Source organism: Coregonus clupeaformis, chromosome 23 (genome assembly GCF_020615455.1).
Source record: "Coregonus clupeaformis isolate EN_2021a chromosome 23, ASM2061545v1, whole genome shotgun sequence".
Lineage (NCBI taxonomy): Eukaryota > Metazoa > Chordata > Actinopteri > Salmoniformes > Salmonidae > Coregonus > Coregonus clupeaformis.
The window spans coordinates 22412915-22440870 of record NC_059214.1 but is presented as its reverse complement, the minus strand read 5'-3'; the positions used below and the strand labels follow the sequence as shown (position 1 = coordinate 22440870).

General features: G+C 40.7%; 1 protein-coding gene across 6 annotated transcripts in view; it reads right to left on the bottom strand.

Moving 5' to 3' along the window:
- The window catches only part of osbpl6 (oxysterol binding protein-like 6), a 74030-nt gene extending 46171 nt beyond the window's left edge, over window positions 1-27859 (bottom strand). For 5 of the 6 annotated variants that reach the window (XM_041844272.2, XM_041844278.2, XM_041844274.2 and 2 more), the window contains exon 1: window positions 27591-27859. The gene's annotated coding sequence lies outside the window, so the exon portion shown is untranslated. Of the gene's footprint in view, window positions 1-21843; window positions 21899-27590 lie in introns of all 6 variants that reach the window. The other variant, XM_041844273.2, reaches the window with a different exon arrangement.
- Between the last annotated feature and the right edge of the window lie 97 nt (window positions 27860-27956).

Here is a 27956-nt window from a genome sequence, read left to right as displayed (position 1 = left end):
TGTTAATACTAATTGTAATTATTTTGCACTATAGCCTATTTATTGCCTTACCTCCATAACTTGCTACATTTGCACACACTGTATATATATTTTGTTGTATTTTTTGACTTTCTGTTTTGTTTTACCCCATATGTAACTCTGTGTTGTTGTTTTTAGTCGCACTGCTTTGCTTTATCTTGGCCAGGTCGCAGTTGTAAATGAGAACTTGTTCTCAACTGGCTTACCTGGTTAAATAAAGGTTAAATAAAAATAAATAAAAAAAATTAAAAGTCTGTTCGACCCTAGTTCAGCTGTAAGCAAGCGGGTCGGATCTGCTGGCTACAAACGGAGTGAACTATACAAATGGACATTACACGAGCCGGAGTTGCGTATTACATTTAACAAACTAAACATTGAAATACCGTTATAGAAGGTAAAGTAAAAACCCAAACCGTGCACTGGTATATAACAAAATACGGTACACAGCCCAGCAATATTCCCTCTAATTTTTTTCGGCACAGAGCAAATTACAGTTCTGCTAAGCGCAAACCTGAACATTGTGAAAATTCTGTACAACTTCCGGCTTGCGTTTACTGTGAAAACTGAGGCTGTACTCGCTATATAAGTTACAGTTTTAACAGCGGCCAAGTAGGCTACTGTGGCTATTTGATTATAACGTAAGCCTACCCGAGTGGCCTACCATCAAAAACAATGGAGAAAAATGCATCCCATAACACTTTAACATGGAAATAGCTGTTCTATCATTCAGCCTACAGTAGCAGCAAATGTGTGGTGTTCAATGTACAGTACCAGTCAAAAGTTTGGACACACCTACAGTGCCTTGCAAAAGTATTCATCCCCCTTGGTGAGTTTCCTATTTTGTTGCATTACAACCTGTAATTTAAATTGATTTTTATTTGGATTTCATGTAATGGACATACACAAAATAGTCCAAATTGGTGAAGTGAAAAAAAAGAAAAAAACTTGTTTATAAAAATTCTAAAAAATAAATAACGGAAAAGTGGTGCGTGCATATGTATTCACCCCCTTTGCTATGAAGCCCCTAAATAAGATCTGGTGCAACCAATTACCTTCAGTAGTCACATAATTAGTTAAATAAAGTCCACCTGTGTGCAAACTAAGTGTCACATGATATGTCACATGATCTCAGAATATATACACCTGTTCTGAAAGGCCCCAGAGTCTGCAACACCAATAAGCAAAGGGGCACTACCAAGCAAGCGGCACCATGAAGACCAAGGAGCTCTCCAAACAGGTCAGGGACAAAGTTGTGGAGAAGTACAGATCAGGGTTGGGTTACAAAAAAATATCAGAAACTTTGAACATCCCACAAAGCACCATTAAATCCATTATTAAAAAATTGAAAGAATATGGCACCACAACAAACCTGCCAAGAGAGGGCCGCCCACCAAAACTCATGGACCAGGCAAGGAGGGCATTAATTAGAGAGGCAACAAAGAGACCAAAGACAATCCTGAAGGAGCTGCAAAGCTCCACAGCGGAGATTGTAGTATCAGTCCATAGGACCACTTTAAGCCGTACACTCCATAGAGCTGGGCTTTACGGAAGAGTGGCCAGAAAAAAGCCATTTCTTAAAGAAAAAAATAAGCAAACACATTTGGTGTTCGCCAAAAGGCATGTGGGAGACTCCCCAAACATATGGAAGAAGGTACTCTAGTCAGATGAGACTAAAATTGAGCTTGTTGGCCATCAAGGAAAATGCTATGTCTGGTGCAAACCCAACAACTCTCATCACCCCGAAAACACCATCGGCAGGGACTGGGAAACTGGTCAGAATTGAAGGAATGATGGATTGCGTTAAATACAGGGAAATTCTTGAGGGAAACCTGTTTCAGTCTTCCTGAGATTTGAGACTGGGACGGAGGTTCACCTTCCAGCAGGACAATGACCCTAAGCATACTGCTAAAGCAACACCTGAGTGGTTTAAGGGGAAACATTTAAATGTCTTGGAATGGCCTAGTCAAAGCCCAGACCTCAGTCCAATTGAGAATCTGTGGTATGACATAAAGATTGCTGTACACCAGCAGGACCCATCCAACTTGAAGGAACAGGAGCAGTTTTGCCTTGAAGAATGGGCAATAATCCCAGTGGCTAGATGTGCCAAGCTTATAGAGACATACCCCAAGAGACTTGCAGCTGTAATTGCTGCAAAAGGTGACTCTACAAAGTATTGACTTTGGGGGGGTGAATAGTTATGCACGCTAAAGTTCTGTTTTTTTGACTTATTTGTTGTTTGTTTCACAATAAAAAATATTTTGCATCTTCAAAGTGGTAGGCATGTTGTGTAAATCAAATGATGCAACCCCCCAAAAAAATCAATTTTAATTCCAGGTTGTAAGGCAGCAAAATAGAAAAAATGCTAAGGGGGGTGAATACTTTCGCAAGCCACTGTACTCATTCCAGGGTTTTTCTTTATTTTTACTATTTTCTATATTGTAGAATAGTAGTGAAGTCATCAAAACTATGAAATAACATATGGAATCATGTAGTAACCGAAAAACTTTTTTTTTTTAAATTTGAGTTTCTTCAAAGTAGCCACCCTTTGCCTTGATGACAGCTTTGCACACTCTTGGCATTCTCTCTACAGTATAGCTCAGTATTTGAATTATTTATTTTATACAGTTATTATTGCTCATCTTTATCAAGGGTGTCAATCATTTCGGACCCCACAGTATATGACATAGTACGCAATATTCGGGGAAGACTTTTTGCTTGTGAGCACTACTTTCAGAACTACTGGCTAAAAAGTATACAAATGTACCAGAGAATCTCTTTAATTATGATGTTTGTTATGGTGAGAAGGGTGACATCTCAATTCTGCTCGGCTCTGTATTTCACTCATATTCCACCCAGCAGTGCAGTGGTGTCTGGCCTCCTATCACCACTCTGCATGTCTCGGTCTCTCACCCAGCCAAAGAGTAAACTCACCCAGTATAATTGGCTCAGTGATACATGCCTGGGGTTTTTCCATCGCCCTTGTCTCACAGACAAAGACGAGAACAGACACAGGACACCCAATTAACATTTCTTGTCCACTCAGCCTTGTATATGATCCAGATCTGTTGTGTGGCAGATCGCCATGTGTTCAGTTAATTCATGACAGTAATCAGCGTCTCGACTGCAGCGGGAAAACTAGCCATCCCAGGTCCCACAGGCAACATAAATCCCCCTGCATCTAATTACCATTATGATAAATTAGTTAATGACGCCAAATTGGGTGGGGATACCAAATCAATACAAGATGCAGGACCAGGACCTGGAACGCAAACTAGTCTAGGATGTAACATAGCCTCTTACAATTGTTAGGCCTAGATATGTTTTGAATGGATATGGAATGAACAGTCACTATTATCATCTGATGATATGCAATGGTTACATCATCCAAGTCATCATACTGTAAGAGATTCCATACAAACAAGGCTGATCCATCTTCAGCTGACCAGACAAACAAAAAGCTCCTGGCCCTCATCAGTCTGTCCATAGTTCCAGGCAGGCTGACACCTCAGTATTGTATAAGTGCAGAGTCATTGTGTGAGCTAGCTGTCACCCTGCCTCAGTATTGATCTAGCGTAGGCTGAGGGAGAGGGACACACTGCTTAGGTTAATTGGACCCTGAGGACCAGAGCGGGATTTCTGGGTTTCATTTTCTTTCTCACAGCAGGCAGCGTTACACATAATAGGAGTCTATTCCTCTGAAGTGGCTGAAACCAAAGACAGAAACAGACGACTGGTAGGCCTACATCTAGTTGAATTAGGTAATAATTTGGTGGGTGCTTACATCTGTCCTATTTCACACATGCACAAGTGTGTATTATACAAATGTGTGAATTGTAATTTAAAAAAATATCCCAGACTAGGGCTGTGGCGGTCACGAAATTTCGTCAGCAGGTGATTGTCAAGCAAATAACTGTCGGTCTCACGGTAATTGACTATTAATTAACATAAACACATTTAGCATCTCCTGGCTTCCACACATAGCCTATAAGCCATTTTTAAAAGTCTAATAAATCCATGTAATATAGCCTACACCTTCACAATAAATCCATTATTTATTTTAGACAGGTCTAAAGAAGCATGATATGAAGAAAATGTAGTCTATTACAGAAGAAAAGAATAGCATACTCTGAGTTGTCCTTATGTTAGGGCCTGATGTGGCTATGCCAAATGGCTGTGGGATACACTAGTTCATTTAGCAGACAAGATTTGCTTATCATTCCGTGGCATTATTTTATATTATTTTATAGTATGAAGAATAGAATTGAACAAAGCTGAATAAAATATAAATATTTTATCCAAACAATTTGAGGGAGTGCGCACATGCGGCTATTCTGTGTTGAGCGGTTAACAAAGAAATAGGGACTCCTATATGCTTAATTTAAAGTTATTAATGTAACTTGTTGTTCTACAAACATTGGGCTATATATGTTTTGATTTTTAATACATTGTAAGGCTGCACGATGAGACTAATGATGACTTGAAAAAAGTCGCTTGAAAGGCATGAGCTCTGCTTTGTTTTTTTGCGCAGGCTGTACACACTCCAATAGTCTCTCATTCACAATTTGACAAGCACTAGATAATGCCTCGTATTTCACGGCGGCATCCCTTTTGTGGCCGTAATGCACCCTAAAAAAATCCATGCCTTTTGCGGCCCAGAGTGCTGCATTGTGCCCTTCTCCCTGAGTGTGCTGTGCAATCCAAAGCGTCTCTCACTCACATGGCTCTCCGTCACGTGATCGGGTCTTTCTCACAGGCTATAAATTAAGACAGACACATCCGGGACGCAACTGCGCGCTTCCTTATCCAATTCCGAGGTACATATTGAAGATATTGGAAGAACTGTCCACATTTACTTTACATCAGCTAACAATATGAGTAGGCCTAACGAACAGCAAAAGCACTAGCCTATGTCACTCTACTATCCCCCATAGTACAAAAGTCGACCTATTCTATTCTGTGCGAGAAATAAATATTCCAAAACATAGTCTGGGACAGTTGTGGGATGCGATAGATCCCAAATTAATACAACCACTAGCATCAAAAAACCTTTTTTATTCAATGTGGCTGACGCAACAGATCAGAACGTTTAGCTTAAAATGTTGATTAACTATTAGGCTATTTCTTCACATTATAAGAGCAGCAATGCGCACATGGTAGTAGGCTATAAGCGTGAATGTTCCATTAGCAGAAAACACCATCAGCAAAAGTGACCGCAAATGCAATTATGCGGTTATTATAAAGGTGCATTTTTATGGTGAAAATTATCTTCCCCAAACTTGAAACTCACGCGCCACTTATATATGCCAGTTAGGCTTTACACCCCTTGTAAAGCAGATTAATGTGCTTAATTTAATAAGTTATTTGGCCACTTTAGTTGTGATACAAACCTTATTAAAACATATAGGCCTATGTGCTAGGCTACATGAGGTGTGTGAAAATGATTCGAACATTTCGCAAAAAAAGGCATTGTTTCTTATGCTGGGCATCATTCACAAGTGATAATATATAATTCACTAGTGATAGGCTAATATTGTCACCCATCAGACTATTCTTGATTTAATCTTGTCTTTACATATACTAAAAAATGTATGTGTGACATTTGTTTTGATTTAGAATGGACCATTATCATGCACCTGTATCGAAACAGGGGCAGCGGGAGAAAATACATGTCATCTATGCACTTACAGTGGGGAGAACAAGTATTTGATACACTGCTGATTTTGCAGGTTTTCCTACTTACAAAGCATGTAGAGGTCTGTAATTTTTATCATAGGTACACTTCAACTGTGAGAGACGGAATCTAAAACAAAAACTCAGAAAATCACATTGTATGATTTTTAAGTAATTAATTTGCATTTTATTGCATGACATAAGTATTTGATACATCAGAAAATCAGAACTTAATATTTGGTACAGAAACCTTTGTTTGCAATTACAGAGATCATACGTTTCCTGTAGGTCTTGACCAGGTTTGCACACACTGCAGCAGGGATTTTGGCCCACTCCTCCATACAGACCTTCTCCAGATCCTTCAGGTTTCAGGGCTGTCGCTGGGCAATAGGGACTTTCAGCACTCTCCAAAGATTTTCTATTGGGTTCAGGTCTGGAGACTGGCTAGGCCACTCCAGGACCTTGAGATGCTTCTTACGGAGCCACTCCATAGTTGCCCTGGCTGTGTGTTTCGGGTCGTTGTCATGCTGGAAGACCCAGCCACGACCCATCTTCAATGCTCTTACTGAGGGAAAGAGGTTGTTGGCCAAGATCTCGCGATACATGGCCCCATCCATCCTCCCCTCAATACGGTGCAGTCGTCCTGTCCCTTTTGCAGAAAAGCATCCCCAAAGAATGATGTTTCCACCTACATGCTTCATGGTTGGGATGGTGTTCTTGGGGTTGTACTCATCCTTCTTCTTCCTCCAACCACGGCGAGTGGAGTTTAGACCAAAAAGCTCTATTTTTGTCTCATCAGACCACATGACCTTCTCCCATTCCTCCTCTGGATCATCCAGATGGTCATTGGCAAACTTCAGACGGGCCTGGACATGCGCTGGCTTGAGCAGGGGGACCTTGCGTGCGCTGCAGGATTTTAATCCATGACGGCGTAGTGTGTTACTAATGGTTTTCTTTGAGACTGTGATCCCAGCTCTCTTCAGGTCATTGACCAGGTCCTGCCGTGTAGTTCTGGGCTGATCCCTCACCTTCCTCATGATCATTGATGCCCCACGAGGTGAGATCTTGCATGGAGCCCCAGACCGGCGGTGATTGACCGTCATCTTGAACTTCTTCCATTTTCTAATAATTGCGCCAACAGTTGTTGCCTTCTCACCAAGCTGCTTGCCTATTGTCCTGTAGCCCATCCCAGCCTTGTGCAGGTCTAACAGGTCTGTGAGAGCCGGAATTCTTACTGGTTGGTAGGTGATCAAATACTTATGTCATGCAATAAAATGCAAATTAATTACCTAAAAATCATACAATGTGATTTTCTGGATTTTTGTTTTAGATTCCGTCTCTCACAGTTGAAGTGTACCTATGATAAAAATGACAGACCTCTACATGCTTTGTAAGTAGGAAAACCTGCAAAATCGGCAGTGTATCAAATACTTGTTCTCCCCACTGTAAATAGCGAATGGAGGACATTTTTCCCCGTGGTTAATTTTCATGCCAGCCAGGTAGGCTATACTCATGTTGTAGATATAAGCAATGTGCTTAATATTAGGAAAGTTGAGAAATAAATATAGTAGGCCTAGCCTATAGCGGCCATCACTGTTTTCTCCCGCAATTGCATAGCCTATAGAAATGTTGCCCAACATGAGCTCATGGGCTCTCATGAAGTGTTTGATTAGATTTTCGAAGAGATTTTGCATTGATGTCAGAGTGATTAGCGGGACAATAGAGTGCTGAATACCAGGCAGTTAGCAAGTTTGGTAGGCTACTAATGACCAGCAGCATTATCAGAGCTTGGAGAAGCCTAATTACAGTGACTAAAAGGTCATGTGGAATTTTACTTCATTCATGACTCGTGACCACCGGTAATACGGTCACCGCAACAGCCCTATCCCAGACATATCCTGAGACACAGACCCTCGACAGATTTTACACCTAGTCGGCTCGGGGATTCGAACCAGCAACCTTTCAGCTACCAACAACCTTTCAGTTACCGGCCAAACGCTCTTAACCGTTAGGCTACCTGCCGAATAACTACCTGTGTAAAAAGACATGCTGATAGGGTAGAATCAGTGGACTAGTTTCCATGCTGCTTCCTCACACAGGGTATGATTATTAGTACGTCTGGCCTGATCAACACTTTCTCTCTGTGTAACCTTCCTCTATAGTTACCGTAGTGAGTGTAGGCCTAGTTCTTACAGGAAAGAGCTGATTCAGGAGGATTCCTTATTTCAACAACAGGATACATCTGAAGCCTGGTCTCACCCCACCCCCACACTCTCTCTCACACGAACATACTGTACTACACACACAGTCCGATCTATAACTCAGATCCATTTAGCACGTTACCAGCCCCAGTCTTTAACTAACTAGGAACTAAGCCCAGACAAACCCTGAGCCCATTCATAAAAGTATGGCTTTCTAACAGATCCCTTCCTCTTCATTGGTCTAGGAAGAAGACATGGAGAGTATCGGCCTATTTCATGGTAATGTGAAGAAGAAGGAAAACACCACCAGTGCAGTGCATAGAGTGAATAACATACAGGTGATGTGCTGTCTATCCCCGTCTAGATGGCGTGGCAACAGACAGCTACAAAAAGCAGCATTAGATGTCACAACAGTGCATGTTGGAAGCTCTCCTTCCTGGACTTGATTAGTAATGAGTTTAATCTCTTAAATCCTGTCACTGTGACTATCATGCTCTGGGCACAGAGAGGACCTGGCACATCGCCTTCTGTACAACAATATGTAAAAAAATATACACTGAACAAAAATATAAAACGCAACATGCAACAATTTCAAAGATTTGACTGAGTTACAGTTCATATAAGGAAATCAGTCAATTGAAATAAATTCATTAGGCCCTAATCTATGGATTTCACATAACTGGGAATACAGATATGCAAAATGAAGGTAGGAGTGTGGATCAGAAAACCAGTTAGTATCTGGACATTCCTGCAGTCGGCATGCCAATTGCATGCTCCCTCAAAACGTGAGACATCTGTGGCATTCTGTGCACCTGTGTAATGATCATGCTGTTTAATCCGTTTCTTGATATGCTACACCTGTCAGGTGGATGGATTATCTTGGCAAAGGAGAAATGCTCACTAACAAGGATGTTAACAAATTTGTACACAAAATGTCAGCGAAATAAGCTTTTTGTGCGTATGGGACATTTCTGGGATTTTTTACTTCAGCTCATTTTTATTTGATTTATTTTTTACCTTTATTTAACTAGGCAAGTCAGTTAAGAACAAATTCTTATTTACAATGACAGCCTACACTGGCCAAACCCGGACAACGCTGGGCCAATTGTGCGCCGCCCTATGGGACTCCCAATCATGGCCGTTTGTGATACTGCCTGGAATCGAACCAAGGGGTCTGTAGTGACGCCTCAAGTACTGAGATGCAGCGCCTTAGACAGCTGCGCCACTCGGGAGCCTCATGAAAAATGGACCAAGTCTTTACATGTTGCATTTACATTTTTGTTCAGTATATAATATACAGTGTCTTCTGAAAGTATTCACACCACTTGACTTTTTCCACATTTTGTTGTGTTACAGCCTGAATTTAACATGAATTAAATTGTGATTTTTCTTAGTCACTGGCACACGCAATACCCCATAATGTCAAAGTGGAATGATGTTATTTTTTATTTGTACAAATTGTATAATAAATAAGTACTCAACCCCTTTGTTATGGCAAGCCTAAATAAGTCCAGGTGTAAAAATGTGCTTAACAAGTCACATAATAATTTGCATGGACTGCAATAATAGTGTTTAACATAATTTTTGAATGACTACCTCATCTCTGTACCCCACACATACAATTATATGTAAGGTCCCTCAGTCTAGCAGTGAATTTCAAACACAGATTCAACCACAAAGACCAGGGAGGTTTTCCAATGCCACGCAAAGAAGGGAACTTATTGGTAGATGGGTTAAATAAATAAATACAAATAAAAATACATTGAATATCCCTTTGAGCATGGTGAAGTTATTAATTACACTTTGGATGGTGTGTCAATACACCCAGTCACTGCAAAGATACAGGCGTCCTTCCTAACTCAGTTGCCGGAGAGGAAGGAAACCGCTCAAGGATTTCACCATGAGGCCAATGGTGACTTTAAAACAGTTCCAGAGTTTAATGGCTGTGATAGGAGAAAACTGAGGATGGATCAACAACATTGTAGTTACTCCACAATACTAACCTAATTGACAGAGTAAAAAGAAGAAAGACTGTATAGAATAAAAATATTCAAAAACTTGCATTATGTTTGTATGATTTTGTAATGTGGCCTGTGTTTGAGTCACATTGTCACTTTTGTACAGTTTGTGCCACTGGTCTAAAGAATGCCTCCAGCTCCAAGCAGGGATAATGAATGATACTTGTGTCTAGCAGATTGGTAACAGACTCTAGTCAAGTAATACTGCATAAAAATGTGGCAAAGCAATTAACTTTAGTCCTGAATACAAAGTGTTGTGTTTGGGGCAAATCCAATATAACACATTACAGAGTACCACTCTCCATATTTTCAAGCATAGTGGTGGGTGCATCAAGTTATGGGTATGCTTGTAATCGTTAAGGACTGGGGAGTTTTTCAGGATAGAAAAATAAACGGAATGGAGTTAAGCACAGGTAAAATCCTAGAGGAAAACCTGGTTCAGTCTGCTTTCACCAGACACTGGGAGATTAATTCACCTTTCAGCAGGAGAATAACCTAAAACACAAGGCCAAATCTACATTGGAGTTGCTTACCAAGAAGACAGTGAATGTTTCTGAGTGGCCGAGTTACAGTTTTGTCTTAAATCTACTAGAAAATCTATGGCAAAATCTGAAAATGGTTGTCTAGCAATGATAAAAAACCAAGAGCTTGAATAATTTTTTTAAGAATACATGGGCAAATGTTGCACAATGTGAAAAGCTCTTAGAGACGTCCCCAGAAAGACTCGCTGCCAAAGGTGCTTCTACAAAGTATTGACTCAGGGGTGTGAATACTTATGTAAATGAGACATTTATGCATTTATCAATAAATGTGCAACAATTTCTAAGAACATGTCTGCACTTTGTCATTAAGAGGTATTGTGTGTAGATGGGTGAGAGAGAAAAAACAATTTAATCCATTTTGAATTCAGGCTGTAATACAACAAAATGTGGAATAAGTCATGTGGTATGAATACTTTCTCAAAAAGGCACTGTATGCCATTTAGCAGACAATTTTATCCACAGCGACTTAGTCATGTGTGCCTACATTTACATATGGGTTGCCCCAGGAACCAAACCAACAACCCTGGCCGTGCAAGCGCCATGCTCTACCAACTGAGCAACAAAGGACCACCAAGACCACAATAGTTTACTAACACTCCAAAAACATGGCCACCCTACACTACAAACAGACAACACACACCTAGAAATGTTTTGTCACAAAATTCACTGCTAAAACACTGTAAAGATGTGACATTTTGAGTTAAGAAATTATAATAATTTGTTAGCTTCTCTTTTTAAGTTGGTATGCAATGCACTCAGTAGACATATGACCATTTGAATGATTATATATTTGGCCACTATTTGGAGGCTAGTCTGGAGACAGAAGTTGTGAGCTGATTGAATAGGCTAATGTTTCTGCAACAACAGAAGTCAGCATTTCCTCTGTACTGTGAACTGTTGACCAGCACATCATGCGCTTAGCTTAGTTATGATATGTTTAGCTTAAAGGGGAAGTTGCCCTGAAATTGAGTCAGCCCTATCCTTGTAGCTCAACTTCTCACAAAAATTATAGGTATTAGCTTGATTCAGGGAAAAACATAAAATGATTACATTTCAAATAGCTGCTTCCTGTTTGAGGTTGTATGATTTTGTAATGTGGCCTGTGTTTGAGTCACATTGTCACTTTTGTACAGTTTGTGCCACTGGTCTAAAGAATGCCTCCAGCTCCAAACAGGGATAATGAATGATACTTGTGTCTAGCAGATTGGTAACAGACTCTAGTCAAACATCAGTTTCCCAGCAGGGTTTAGCTCTGGGTTATTTTAATGGAGAGCAGAAATGTCACCAAACAAAGACCATTGATAACACAGCATGTCAAAAATCCCAAGAATCCCTTTGCATGCAATTCTCATTGGCTGCGTTTACACAGGCAGCCAAATTCTGATCTTCTTTTGACCAATCATATCAGATCTTTTGCCAAAAATAAAGCAGCCTTACTGTTTTATGGAGGCATTTACACTGACAAATAAGAAACCGATTGAGAAACAAATCAGAAAAGTCATGGCTAGTCCTCTTCACCAATCGTTGGAGTTTGTCCTCACATAGTTCCAGGTTTTTTTCTGGATTAAAATGGGGTTTAGGTGGTGGGCGTGGAGATCATTTTTTGCTGTATTAAAGCACATTTCCTGTAACGCCACACATTTTGCCATGGGTCCAAAAAATAATATATATCTGTTTAAAATCTAATTTCCTGCAATTCTACAAATTTTGCCATGCTTATGCCGTGTTCTTATGCTATCTGAGTGACTCAAACATTATAACACAATCAATAGGTGCCCAATTCCATGACAAAAATACTCCTGAATGCATAATGTTCTGAATTTTAGATTCTCCCTGACTGCCTAGTTTTTATTTTGGTGAATGTTAGTTCTCAAAGATTATCTTACTTAGAAATATATAGGTCCATTATCTTTTGTACATACTTATATCTGGTTTTAGTCGTTCTAAATTTACACTGAAAAAGGTAACATCCCAAAATATTTTTTCTAATATTTGTATTAGAATTTTTATTAAAAACACTATACAGAAAAAACTGCATGTCTTTAAGACAATCTCACCTCAGGAAAGAAGTGTAGGGCTGTCAACCAATGTGAGTCGAGGTGCAACCAAAAATCAATGACATTGAAAATCAGAATTTTCTATGACAATCTCAACTTGTCAGCATTTTAATGTCCAAAACATTGTATTTCCTCAGTTTAAAACCAATCAAAATACCAAAAAGACAACATCAGCTAAAATCACAAAAAGCATGTTGCAGAAGCGATTAGACTCTACGGAGCTACAATAAATCATACCCTTCAATAAAATCTGATTACAGTCAAACCATCATCTTTTTCCTGTGTCGTGGATTGACAGAGGACAGTAATAAATCTGTGTAAATACTATCGCTCTTATCTCCAGCTGTTGAAAAGATGTTAACTGTTTACTGAACACTGCCATCTCCAAGGTTGTCCAATCCAATAGGTCCATTATAAAATGTGATCGTTAAATCCCCTTAATGGGACAGACTTTATTAGCCAAATCAGACACCCAAGGACAAAAGAAACAAATAAAAAGTGAACGATGCAGTGCTTTACCATTGATGTTAAGTCACGTATTTGCATTTCCTTCACTAGAGCTGCACAAAGGAAGAGTGCATGATTAGCCATATACAAAAACAGACCAAGTCTTAATGTTGAGACTCAGATTGATCTCCTCTAAAAAAAGTAATGTTTTAGGCCTATTAACATGAAGAGATATGCCTACTAGTAGACACGTTTATTTATTGTACAGGAGTCACTTACTGTGACTGTAGGCTATACGGAAAAAAGCATCACAGTTTTCAGCCAAAATCCCTGTCATGGGCAGCAGGTAGCTTAGTGGGTAAGAGCGTTGTGCCAGTAACCGAAAGGTCACTGGTTCTAATCCCCGAGCCGACTAGGTGAAAAATCTGTCGATGTGCCCTTAAGCAAGGCACTTAACCCTAATTGCTCCTGTAAGTCGCTCTGGATAAGAGCGTCTGCTAAATGACTAAAATGTAAAATGTAAGATAACGATGGGGAAGTAAGATGGAGTGCTGCTTGCTGTGGTGCTGTTGATTATGGTACTGGAACAAGCACAGACAGCCGTGAGTCTTGCTGGGCCTGTTGATCCATCCAGAAAAAGCCCTCCCACACACACGCACACAATTCCACAGTAACGGAATTACGCTTTGACTCAGTTTCACTTTTAAATAATTTAATTTACTGTCCACTTTGCTATATCCACAGCTTGTCAGGCAATACCTCAGAATAAAAGTGTAATGCGACAAGTACCCTTGTGACACCTCCTCCGTTGTTGTCAGAGTCTCCCTCGACTAGTATGAAAAGGACACGTCATCATGAGGCCTCTGATAGTAACCCAAGTTACTGCCCTGATGACACAGATGGCTTCATCAACAACGACAGGTAATGTTTGTTTTTTGAAATGCGAAAAGCTGTTTTAAAAAACACCCAGCTTGATAAAATAGTAGGATAATTCTGGCCTATGGAGTCCCTTGGGAAACCCAACCATCCAACGATGGGATTTATAAATAAATTATCTGGGCTCCCGAACAGACTGATCTCTATAATATAAAAACTACTTTTGGAATGCTCATATTCTGAGCTAGCCATTAAAAAATATTTTTTTCAACAGGTCTAAGTGAATCTAAACAATCCTTTAACTGGAACAGAATATGGACAAATATGACCTTGGCATCCCGTAATCTGAACCATCAATTTATACATTTTAAGTTTGTTCACAGACTGTATTTAACACCAAGAAATGTTTTATGATGAAATTGGCCCCAAATCCCTACTGTTCACTGTGTCTCTAAATCAGGTAGGCTCATTCCTTCATATGATGTGGGAGTTCCCTGTAGTTAAATGCATGAATGTAAATATTCAATGCGTTGCATCTGCTATGTTACTTAACGATGATCGCTCCTTGAATCTCTCAATCAATCAGATATGATTAGTACTGGCAAGCAGCACTGCCGCAAAAAAAAAGATGTTGGCTCTTCGATGGCAATCACCCCACTCTCTCCCAATTCGCCAGTGGATAAAGATAATATTGGAAGTTATAACATTAGAATTATCAATAGCGAGAATGAATGGTGCTAGTCAAGGAACAACTGAGGCCTGGACAAATATACTTGACTCTGTAAAGAATAATCTCAACTAAAACACAACACATACAAACAAAATATACATATACACTGAACAAAAATATAAACGCAACATGCAACAATTTCAATGATTTTACTGAGTTACAGTTCATATAAGGAAATCAGTCAATGGAAATAAATTCATTAGGCCCTAATCTATGGATTTCAGATGACTGGGGAGCCAGGCCCAGTCAATCAGAATGGGTTTTTCCCCACAAAAGGGCTTTATTACAGACCAAAATACTCCTCAGTTTCATCAGCTGTCCGGGTGGCTGGTCTCAGACGATCCCGCAGGTGAAGAAAGCAGAAGTGGAGGGCTGGCGTGGTTACACATGGTCTGCGGTTGTGAGGCCGGTTGGATGTACTGCCAAATTCTCTAAAATGACATTGAGGCGGCTTATGGTAGAGAAATTAACATTCAATTCTCTGGCAACAGCTCTGGTGGACATTCCTGCAGTCAGCATGCCAATTGCACTATCCCTCAAAACTTGGCAAAACGCTCCCCATTTGTGGCATTGTGTCGTGTGACAAAACTGCACATTTTAGCGTGGCCTTTTATTGTCCCCAGCACAAGGTGCACCTGTGGAATGATCATGCTGTTTAATCCGTTTCTTGATACGGTCTCTTTGTTGCTTATTTTCTACTTCTAAGATGCATATCATGTCCAGGGCATAACCTAGCCTGGTGGAACCAGCCTTAGCGCTGTGTTCACCATTCTATTTCACTTCACATTTTATGATATCTGAAGTGAAATAGAAAGTTGAAAGCAGCGGTCAGGTTGGTTCCACCAGCCTAATCATAACTACCATTGACAATGTAATCAGTGCTGTGTGTGTGTGTGTGTGTGCCCGACCAGTGTCTTTGATGAGGGGCCAGGAGCTGATCTACGCTGCTATGCCCATCAATGGGGCTCTGGCAACGACCTCACCTCCAGCCTCACATCTTGCCTGCTCATGCTCACCAACGGTCGTCAATTGGGAGAACAAAAATTTGGTAGGTTTAGTCTGACTTGTTCAAACTTCAACATAGTATATGTTTGTGTGTCAGATATCACGTATCCTAACTGCCATTGGTAATAGAACAGTGACTGTGTGTATGTGTTCACAGAAACATCTATGTAGTCAGCACATGGAGACTTGCAAGGTGATGTGATGAAGTCCAGACTGACAGATGGACTTGATACTGATGTCTCTGAAAGGAGACCTGGCACTCAGCATTAAAATGTTACTAGACACAACTTTTACTTGTATTGTCTTTTTTTATTATTTAATTGAATTATATCAGTCAACATGGGGAGGGAGAAACCCTGTGTATTCTACACCAGGATCAGGGAACCCCTGTTGTATACGGGACACCACACAGGAAGGTATGACCACTCTGACATGTTTGCCAAGGTAGCCCCATTACCACCAGACAAAATGCAGATAGGCACAGTATCTGCATCGGCTGGGAATGTAAGGTGCACATTGTTATATTAGCAGAACACTGCTTCTATGGTATTATGTAAATGGTTGTTTATTCTACATGGACCTGTTACTACATTTGAAAGTTATTAAAACACTTAGTTTAGAATATCTTGTTCCTTGTTAATATAGTATTTATTCCTCCTCGTGTTATTATTTTTAGATTATTTTTATATTTTTCTCTCTGCATTGTTGGGAAAGGTCTGTACGTTAGCATTTCACTTTCAGTCTACACCGGTTGTTTACAAAGCATGTGACAAATAAAATGATTAGATGTTTTTATTTGATCTACATAAATTGCATTCTTCTCATATTACTATGTAGGCTACTGACCTATTCAAAGCTTTCTCCAGCATCTGACCACACATCTGCCTGTAGTTATTGAACTCAACCTGCAGTAGGGTTTGTTTGTTGTGATTTAGTTGGGGGGAAACAGCTACAGGCAATGTTCTGACAGATGGGTGTGTCTTGGTGGTGGCAAGGACACACCCAAGAAACACCCACATCAAACCACACCCCCAAGCCAACTCACATTTGGCTTCTGTCATGGCCGCCAGCATTTCTTGAGGAGCAAGACAAAACATGAGGCCAAATCAGTGGGTGCTGTTCCCCTTAAGACTTTTTCTGGTAAATGTTTTCTAAGACCCCTTTTCGATCCAGAAATCAAAGCCTTTACTTATGCCAAATGTTTAACCTGTTGCTCAATACGGATAATGTGACTACAATGACTTTGTAAACAAAAGCACATTTTCACGGACATATACATGTCCTATATGGGCAGAACGCTTAGATGATTGTTAATCTAACTGCAATGTCCAATTTACAGTAGCTATTACAGCGAAAAAATACCATGCTATTGTTTGAAGATAGTGCACAACAACAAAACACTTTTATCAAGGCAACTGGTTTGGTACATTCACCTCTGAAGGTAAATAATGTACTTATATTCAGTAATCTTGCTCTGATTTTTCATCCTGAACATCCCAGAGATAAAATGTAGAGTTGTTTTGTTTGATCAAATCAATTTTTATATCCTAACACGATCCATGTTGTATACAGCGTTTCGCCTGAATTCCGACTCGTTCTACTTGCAACAAAACATTTAGACATAATATAAACGCTACACCTTGTTTCACCCAGTCAAGTTCGTTATATATATATATATATATATATATATAATTATTTTTTCTTCACTTTGTGTGGGGTTTGTGGTGTGTTCACTTATGACATTAGATCAGTGTTGGCTGCTAACTCAGCCCTTATCTGTGTTGGGAGGGATTGCATCAGCATTCTCGTCGCGTCTCCTGTTGGTACCTTTTAAGTAGGGAGGCTAATGATCCATCATGTATGACATTCCTGGGAGTGTGTAAATTTGTATTTATTTATTACCATAGCATTTTTGTATGTTCTCTATAATTCAGCCACTTGGAGGCCATTTGGGCAAACTCGTGCTGGACAACTGGGTGACTTCATACTAAATGTCATGTAGCTCCCTCATTCTTGAAGGGAGCTACATAAGGGCAACAGTGCACATACACTTTTGCCCTCTTGTAGACAACATCTAAATTACCCCCAGCTTCCTATCTTAATGTATGGCTTTTCTTTTTCATGTCAAAGATGATGCAACAAAAATAAAAATAGAAAACGTATGTTTTTTGGTTTGTTTTATCTTTTACCAGATCTATTGTGTTATGTTCTCCTACATTAATTTCACATTTCCACAAACTTCAAAGTGTTTCCTTTCAAATGGTACCAAGAACATGCATATCCTTGCTTCAGGTCCTGAGCTACAGGCAGGTAGATTTGGGTATGTCATTTTAGGCGGAAATTGAAAAGAAGGGTCTGATCCTTAAGAGGTTAAGATGGAAAATGGTTTGAAAAATGTATCTATGCCTTCATTTCCCAGAAATATAGATACTTAGCTGTCATTTGACACCCAATTTGATATGCTCCTATGAACTTCACGTTGGTGCTCATGGGTCCTTTTCTATGGAAATGCCTCCACACACACACACAGAATGGGGTCCTGCCGGTTCTGTTCATCTGTTCATTATTCTGATCTGTTCAACTACAGGCTTTGTCACGGCACCTAGGGAAATGTGTGAACAATGCCATCTGATCTGGGTTCAAGAACACAGAATAGTCTGTGCTTTTCTCTACTAGTACACTGTAGGCCTATACGAGGTAAACAAGAGTCAGACTGACAGAGGGAGGCAAAACAGAGAGACTACCGTCCCATCCAAACACTGACACCTGCCTTCTTTTGTCGATCAAAGGCTAGTAGGAAATCCTTCTTTCCTCTCAACTGCTCACTTCAAAGAGTGTTCAACATATTATCTATGGTGCAGCAAGTTAAAAGGACCTTGACCGGGCTTCATTCTGTCCAAAATACAAGGCCACAGCCTCACAGTATCTCACCCCACAATAAACCCCTATAGGACAACTATTATTGAGTCCCCAACCATTTTGGACCCTTTGAAAGTACCGCAGTGCTGTTCTGGAAGTGAATAAGAATAAGAGGTTAAAACTATTTTGCTAACACTGTCAGCTGTCGCTAGTCATCAGCTGGGAGAATTGCACAGGAAATGAGTAAGCAACCTATGAACAACATTTGCACAGTCGTAGGTTTGCAGAAATGTAAGATGGAAATGAATCACTCAATACAACACTCACTGCACTACATTAAATGTTCATCTCTTCACTAAAACAAGGAAAAACATATTGCATATCACATGCCCTTTTATTAGCCATGTGACTGTGTAAGGTATCCTTTTGTATTTGTATTAATTATGGATCCCCATTAGTTCCTTCCAAGGCAGCAGCTACTCTTCCTGGGGTCCAGCAAAATGAAGGTAGTTATACAATTTTAAAAAAACATTACAATACATTCACAACAGATTTCACAACACATTAAGTGTGTGCCCTCAGGCCCCTACTCTACAACACAAAATCCATGTGTGCGTGTGTGTATAGTGCATATGTTATCGTGTGTGTATGCGTGTCTATGTTTGTGTTGCTTCACAGTCCCAGCTGTTTCATAAGGTGTCTTTTTATCTGTTTTCTAAATCAACTTTTACTGCTTACATTAGTTATTTGATGTGGAATAAAGTTCCATGTAGTCATGGCTCTAGTACTGTGCACCTCCCATAGTCTGTTCTGGACTTGGGGACTGTGAAGAGACCTCTGGTGGCATGTCTTGTGGGGTAAGCATGGGTGTCCAAGCTGTGTGCCAGTAGTTCAAACAGACATCTCGGTGCATTCAACATGTCAATACCTCTCACAAATACAAGTAGTGATGAAGTCAATTTCTCCTCCACTTTGAGCCAGGAGAGATTTACATGCATATTATTAATGTTAGCCCTCTGTGTACATCCAAGGGCCAGCCGTGCTGCCCTGTTCTGAACCAATTGCAATTTTCCTAAGTCCCTCTGTGGCACCTGACCACACGACTGAACAGTAGTCCAGGTGCGACAAAACTAGGGCCTGTAGGACCTGCCTTGTTGATAGTGCTGTTAAAAAGGCAGAGCTGCGCTTTATTAAGGACAGACTTCTCCCCATCTTAGCTACTGTTGTATCAATTTGTTTTGACCATGACAGTTTACAATCCAGGGTTAATCCAAGCAGTTTAGTCACCTCAACTTGCTCAATTTCCACATTATTTATTACAAGATTTAGTTGAGGTTTAGGGTTTAGTGAATGATTTGTCCCAAATACAATGCTTTTAGTTTTTGAAATATTTAGGACTAACTTATTCCTTGCCACCCATTCTGAAACTAACTGCAGCTCTTTGTTAAGTGTTGCAGTCATTTCAGTCATTGTAGTAGCTGACGTGTGTATAGTGTTGAATCATCCGCATACATAGACACACTGGCTTTACTCAAAGCCAGTGGCATGTCATTAGTAAAGATTGAAAAAAGTAAGGGGCCTAGACAGCTGCCCTGGGGAATTCCAGATTCTACCTGGATTATGTTGGAGAGGCTTCCATTAACGAACACCCTGTGTGTTCTGTTAGACAGGTAACTCTTTATCCACAATATAGCAGGGGGTGTAAAGCCATAACACATAAGATTTTCCAGCTTCAGACTATGATCGATAATGTCAAACAAAACAGCCCCCACAATCTTTTTATCATCAATTTCTCTCAGCCTATCATCAGTCATTTGTGTAAGTGCTGTGCTTGTTGATTTTGCCTTATGGATGGATCTTCATATAAACATACAGCTTTAGTGGAGAACACTAGGCAGATGACAATCATGCTTCCTTATGATTATTCCTAAATAGGCAACCGTACTATCAAATATTCACTGTTGTATAACTATAACCCCCCCACCACCACCTTCACGAAAAGTCAAGAAAACTGGGCTTTCCTCCCACCTCCATCTCCTCCTAACCAAAATGCCTTCTCAGCCCCACATGAAACCACAACTCAGTCCCACCCCATCTAACCATGATTTCACCCTCCAGCTAAGCTGAAGAATGTCAGATGGGCTGCAGTGCTTTCCTTCCAGAATCTGGTTCTGATCCAAATCATCCGTTTGGAGACTTGTCAATAACGGTCTCTGTGATTGGCTATGGCAAGGAATCTAGGAAAATCCTGGATACTGTAGGATTGTTTTCTATTAGAGTGGATGACTAATATGGTTACAACTCCACTACTTCCGAGTGGCGCAGCGGTCTAAGGCACTGCATCTCAGCGGTCTAAGGCACTGCATCTCAGCGGTCTAAGGCACTGCATCTCAGCGGTCTAAGGCACTGCATCTCAGCGGTCTAAGGCACTGCATCTCAGCGGTCTAAGGCACTGCATCTCAGCGGTCTAAGGCACTGCATCTCAGCGGTCTAAGGCACTGCATCTCAGTGCTTGAGGCGTCACTACAGACCCCCTGGTTCGATTCCAGGCTGTATCACAACCGGCCGTGATGGGGAGTCCAATAGGGCGGCGGACAATTGGCCCAGCGTCGTCCGGGTTTGGCCGGTGTAGGCCGTCATTGTAAATAAGAATTTGTTCTTAACTGACTTGCCTAGTTAAATAAAGGTTAAATAAAAAAATTGAAAAAACAACCGTGTGATATTTCAGACTGCTATACTCCATCAAAGGAGAGAATTCCTTGTACAATTAAAATAATCAAAATCAGAGCCATCTGTGCAGACATCTGTTTCTTAACTGATCAAGGTTCATTAAATTGAACTCGGGAGACAGTCCAACCAGCCTGCAGATAGTAAAGCAGGAACTGAGTAAACAACACTAATTATTAGACACATGGATGATAGAAAGACTTGCGCAATATTGGTCACATCTTGTTATTTGTGTTTACATCAGTGGAATACTAAATCATAGCCAGGCATTTATCTTTACCAAATGATGTAAAAATGACTGGCTGGACAACTTGTTCACTTCATTTGCAACTAATCAAACGTACAAATTGGTTACCAATGAAAGACTGCAAAACATGTCATTATAAGAGTCCATTCATTACGGAGCTGTATCAGAATATGCCGAGATGTGTGTGTGTAGATGAGGGACATCAATGGCTAATACAAGCCCACAGGGCGAAATGTAGCTAATATTAGCAGAGCAGTGCAGTAAAGTCAATGTTTAGTAAGTAGTTAACACATTAATGTGTTGAGTCACTTCCTTCCCTCTTTCGGGCTCAGAAGCACCACTGAGCATTTCCCAAAAGGCCTCTATGAAAGGAATGTTAGCCAGCCAAACAGGCAATTCTCCACAGTACTAAACTGCCATAGGGAGAGAAGAAAAAGCATACATACCAGAGACCTCGGTGAGGTTTAGCCAAAAGGCTGTTGACCATCCAGTATGACAGGCCTGGTTAGGAGTAGAAGCCTTAGTTAGGTCCTTGAGTTAAATTGACATTTTACATTTTAGTCATTTAGCAGACGCTCTTATCCAGAGCGACTTACAGTTAGTGAGTGCATACATTTTCATACTGCCCCCCCGTGGGAAACGAACCCACAACCCTGGCGTTGCAAGCGCCATGCTCTACCAACTGAGCTACAGGGGACATGACTCCAACAAGTTCACCAGGAGTGATCAGCCAATGAAGTCCCACCCAGTTGACTACATTAAAATGGTGGAAGAGTTTGGACTTCTGTTTTAAAGCCAGAGGATGAGTCAGAGTTGTATTTCACTGTTAGTTTGTACATTTTCCAATTACAAGTATTGATGATTGGTAAGAAATGTCCCTCCTTGGCAAAGTAAATGTGACAACAGCAGATTCACTGGCCTATGCCAAGTGCCCTATCTAAGTATTCACAACACTAAGATAGTAGCAGGACAGTAGTGGCTCCTGCTGTTTCTCCAGCCCAGTTGAAATCCTTGGATTAAACTTTACGTTTCCCGCCTGCTCCCATTAGATTTGGGAGGGGTTGAGGAGAAGGAGGAAGAGGAGGAGGAGGAAGCTCACTTAGAATAGCCAAGTGCCCCTGAGTGCCTCCGGCATGTTAAGCAGCTTACAGTCGTAGCCCAATGAAGCAGGGATTTTCTATTGATACATGAGGACAAGTCTGTTGTCTTGTCTATTTTGGCTACATCATTGTTGTTGAGTGGTTCAAATGTAGATGCAAAAGCACTGCTAGCTCAATAGCCTACACATATTCTGGAAAAGGAATTACAAGCACAACAACTTCATACAGCAGGACAAAGCTCACCATTTAAATCACACCCTATTTACATATACCTTTACCTATGCGGGGAAGGGGGTACTGTTGTTTTCCTTGTTTTGATGAGGCATATCAGGCACATGTAAAGTACCACCTAGTCAGTTATCATTATCACACTGTTATTGACGAGACTGTCTGCTGTCCTGAGGATGCTGCTGATCACCCTTTCTGTTGCATAATTAAGCAGGCCGACAACCGACTCATGCTGATCATATTACAGGAAGAGAACATAGGGGCTTTGTTCCCATTGGAGCACAACTATTGTCTGAGAATATTAACTGGTAATAATGAATATTGATTGGATGAGTGGGAGGGGTGAGCAGCAGGGGTAGATGAACTGAACTATTGACAATAGGAGGATAATACAGATGATGAGAGTGCATTTCATTTGGTATGGTGTCACCTTTGAATGTGATGATTAAAGTGTTGCAACTGCTTCAACTTGAATTAGCACATAGTAACACCACAGATAGAACAATGAGACAGATATTTCACTGGATGTATAAATGTAAAGCATCCGCTTGGCATTTCCACTCACTACCAAATATGGTAGTGAGAGGAAGCCCACTGGCGGGCAGTGAGAGAAAATGGAACGAGATGCATTTTGGCTGACTTTCTGCAAATGTTCTCATTGATTAAACATTTGATCTCAATACAGTTTTCTGTTCCCAAAACTAGAATATGTTATGAAAAGAGTGCACTAATGTAGAAGAAGTGCAAAGGCCAATTTAGTTATTGCACACGCGCACTTCACAGAGTAGGCGTTCCCTAACGGAAATATGCAGATGATGCTAGAAGGCACCAATAGGATCTCGCTAGCTCATGCTTGGCTCTGCCCCCCTCCTTGCTTATTCTGCCCACTATGGCTCATTTGTTCCCATTGGAAACGACAGGCTCTGGCCTATCTTGGTTTAGTTATACAAATCTTTGTTAACACTCATTGAGCAAACATCCATATTCACTCAAGTGGACAATACGTGATAATAGGGAGCCAATCATGACTATACATCACTCTGACTTGACAGAGACAGGCCTGTCAAGATAAAGGTGATTTATACTGTGAAGTCCTACTACATTTATAAAACAATACAAAAAGTTACTATTGCACCCTGAATGTTGTGCTCAAAATAGTAGATGGACTGAACATTTCATTAATAATATATGCCATTTAGCAGACACTTTTACCAAAGCGACTTACAGTCATGTGTGCATAAAAAAATGTACGTATGGGTGGTCCCGGGGATCGAACCCACTACCCTGGTGTTACAAGCACCATGCTCTACCAATTGAGCTACATAGTCCTCGCCAGGCATTTATCGTTACCAAAGGATGTAAAAATGACTGGCTAGACAGCTTGTTCGCTTCATTTGCAGTGAGTTGCAACTAATCAAAGGTATAAATTGGTTACCAATGAAAGACTGCAAAACATGTCATTATAACAGTCCATCCATTACGGAGCTGTATCAGAATATGCTGAGATGTGTGTGTAGATGAGGGATGTCAATGGCTAATACAAGCCCACAGGGCAAAATGTGGCTAATATTAGCAGAGCAGTGCAGTAAAGTCAATGTTTAGTAAGTGATTAACATTGTGTTAAGTCATTTCTTTCCCTCTTTCGGCCTCAGAACCACCACTAAGCATTTTCCAAAAGGCCTCTATGACAGGAATCTCATTAAACCTGACGTTAATCACTGGGTCCTTCAGGTCCTCAGGCTCTTCAGCTAACTACTGCTATTGACTAATTAAAGCACAGCTCATGGGTTCCAATTGTGAGTCACAATGTTCAATAAAACGAGTCATCAGAAAGATGGAAAGGTTTAATAGTGAAACTAGTCTCGATGTGGCTCTAATAAGAGCACTGGTCTAGGATCAGTTGTGTCTTCTAAATCACATGAATAAGATGATCAGCACTACTACACTGAGACACTTTCTGAATATGGGACCGGGTTCTGCCTGGGGATAAGGTATGAACTCTATGAACTGATGTGAAACAATGATACCTTGAGGAGGTCTCCTCAGTCCTAAATCAGAAAATCAATTACTAGTGCTATAAAAGCAGAATCTGTCCAGGCCATGGATAAGAACGTCATGCAGTGACAGGCAGATAATTACAACATTCCGCTTGTAAATCCCTTCATCAAGGCTTTGTCCTTTTGGATAATTCACGTTTATTTTTAAACCTCACTGCAATGTCACTTTCTGACCTTCATCTCAGCAAATTCCCTGATGGGATGGATGCTCATCCAGAATATCATTGTAGGCTACTGGTAGAGGAGTTGGAAAAGGTCTTGATACAAGGTGCATGATAATCACACGTTTTGTGAAAGATGATTCCAGATAGTCACTGCTTGACTTGGGCAGGAGCACACAGGAGCTGATTACCAGCACCTAAAATGTTCTACTGCTTTACAGTGGCGACCCATCATTCAGGCAGAGCCCCACCTGTTTTGAGACCCACATTTATAGCAAAAAATAAATGGGGGGGGTTGCCTGTTCTGCAATTATTTTGGCATTAAGCCGCATACAAACATGGTATCTTTTTTGCTTTCTTGACTAAGGCAGCTCCAAATGCAGGTCTTTCAGCCTAGCTCAGTGCTTTTTGTGGTGATGGGGCAGCCAGCGGACAATACGGAGCGTAGAGGTTGGTAATGTTCTCTAGTTGCACCGTGATTGGCTCAGTGCTCTGTCACTCATGGTGACCCTACATCACCGCCAAATCTATGGGTAGAGCTAAAAAATGCAAGCCCCTTGGGTGCTGACATAGAGTTACATTAAAAGTGCCCATCCAAGAAGGCTCAAGGTCATTGGCCACAGATAAAATGACCTCAAATCACGTTATATCTACAGTAGCTTTGATTGGACTGATCATGTCAACATCATACTTTCAAAATCTTAGCTAGCAGTCAACATCATGAATCAAGTCGACAATCTACTGGCAAATCCATTTTAATCCTTGTCACATGAAGAGAAATAATGAAGAGAAATTATAGATATAACGTATCGGTGCTCATCGGCCATTGGACATAAACATAACACAACAAGTTGGAAAACGCAAATTCAACAATGAGTGGTTTGGAAGGAATCAGTGGCTAACTGCAAGCATTTTAAAGCAATCACTAGCCTGCTATTCAGTGGAGTGGCTGTGTGGTCCCAAGTCTGGGTTTAAGGGTCTCTTTTCCGAGTTTAAAATTATAAACATTCAACATTGGCCGCGCTCAAAACAACTGTTAACTCGGAACTGAGAAATCTGACTTCAGTGAGTTCAAGACAACTGGGAACTAGGGAAAATACAGTTTGAATAGTCATCCAACTCGGAATTGTAGGTCGGGAACTCGGGCCTCTTTCTAAAGCTACGACCTGAAGATCACTGATGTCATCATGATTCAACCTTGTTTTTTTCCGAGTTCACAGTTGTCTTGAAAGCACCATTAATCCAGAGAATGCCAGACTTTGATGACAAAGATTGATAACAACATTTGCCCACGAAGGCCCGCCGCGCCACCTTCCTGTTCAAGTGAGCACAGCACAACAAGGTGAGTCCAAAAATGTATTGTATGCTGCTGCATAAATTATGTAATATGCCAGGGAGATATGTATACTGTAGCTAATACTAAATGTATGTTGTGTAGTAAGCTGTTAGTAGCCCATGTGCCTCACCCTAATATTTTGGTATATTTTCCCCTCTTAATTTCACCTACTGTTCTGACTTGGTGGTGCACATGTAGCCTATAACCTATTTTAGAGAAATCTCATCGAATATTGTAAGAGCTTTCATTGTCTGCTTATATGCCCCCTTTATTTATCCTATGGTTCTGACTTGGTGTACAGGGAGAACGCTGTAAGAACGGCCCATGTTCTGAATTCTGTCGCAATACATTTCAAAAGTGCCGAACAAATAGTTATGACTACGTCCGTCCTAGCTCGCTCATTTATGTCTTAAATCGAAATTACGGATTGGCTCTTATCCGCTCGTCGTCCCCTTATGCCATAGTTTGTACATCTCAATTGTCAGTAGAAACCACATTTGTTTAAGCAAGTCAGCCATATCAGCTATGTTTTTTAAAATGGCAGTAAATTAGGCTAAATGAACTATTTCGCTGCCAGACAAGGCTCCGCTGATAGCCAGGTGGTAAGGTGCTGGGACTGCTGTTGGGACTCTGCTGTTGGGATAGCTTTATGTAGGCCCTAACAGTTTGTGGGCACCATTTGTCACCGTTATAGTGCAATTAATGTATTGTTTAGTGTTGTGTTGTGTAGTGTAGTGGCTTTGCTGGCATGCATCCCTCATTTTTTTGTTTTGTTTGCCCCACAAAGATGTATATGCTAAAATCGCCACTGCTGCTTTAACGCCTGCACCTCTTATATAATATTAGTTCAAAAATATTGTGGAGCTCCTGCACCTAAATATAAACAGTACCAGCACCCGCTGCTATTTCAGTCCAAGTCAAGCACTGCAGATAGTGACAGTGTAATGATGATGCAACTTTTATGTACGTCACTCACCAATCAATGTTCTCATCATTAAAGGATAAACTGACACTGTACCACTAAATATAACTTAAAATCTGAATTCATTGTAGGCCCCTTTGCAGGCAGTTATGTTTCAAGTTAGAAGTCGGCCATTCAAATGCAGCAAAGGTAGACTGTCATCCATTTCTCAGGTAGTCATTGGTCAGATGGGGCACAAACACAAGTAGCCTTCCCTAGTGTCTGAGGATGCCGAGTTATCACTTGAATGGATAGCATTTTCTAGAAACAATTTGACTTCAATTTCAAAGCGCAATGAAACAAATCACATAAAATAGTTAGATCAAGTAATGAAAACATGGCTTGCTTACCGATGTTTCGTTGTATTGACCATGTCTGCAATTTTTTTGGCGCAGGAAATAAATGATACGACTTCCCTATGCAACAGAAAACCCTGCGTCCTTCTTGAGACAGATGATGTTAGCTAGGACGCTCCGCGTTGAAACCCCTTGCTAATACAGTAGATGAGATAGAGGTTTTGAACATAAGCAATGGAAAGTCAAAAAAGTGCTGTGTATGCCCGTTCTCTTCTTGAATACAGTCACTCAGACGGATGCTCAACGCTCCTCCCTGCAGCAAGAATGAGTTTTGGAGGGAAGAAATGACCGGACTGGATCCGCGCGCGAGATGGGCCAATTGTGTTTCGCAAAACCAGGCACTGGATTCTTTTATGTCAG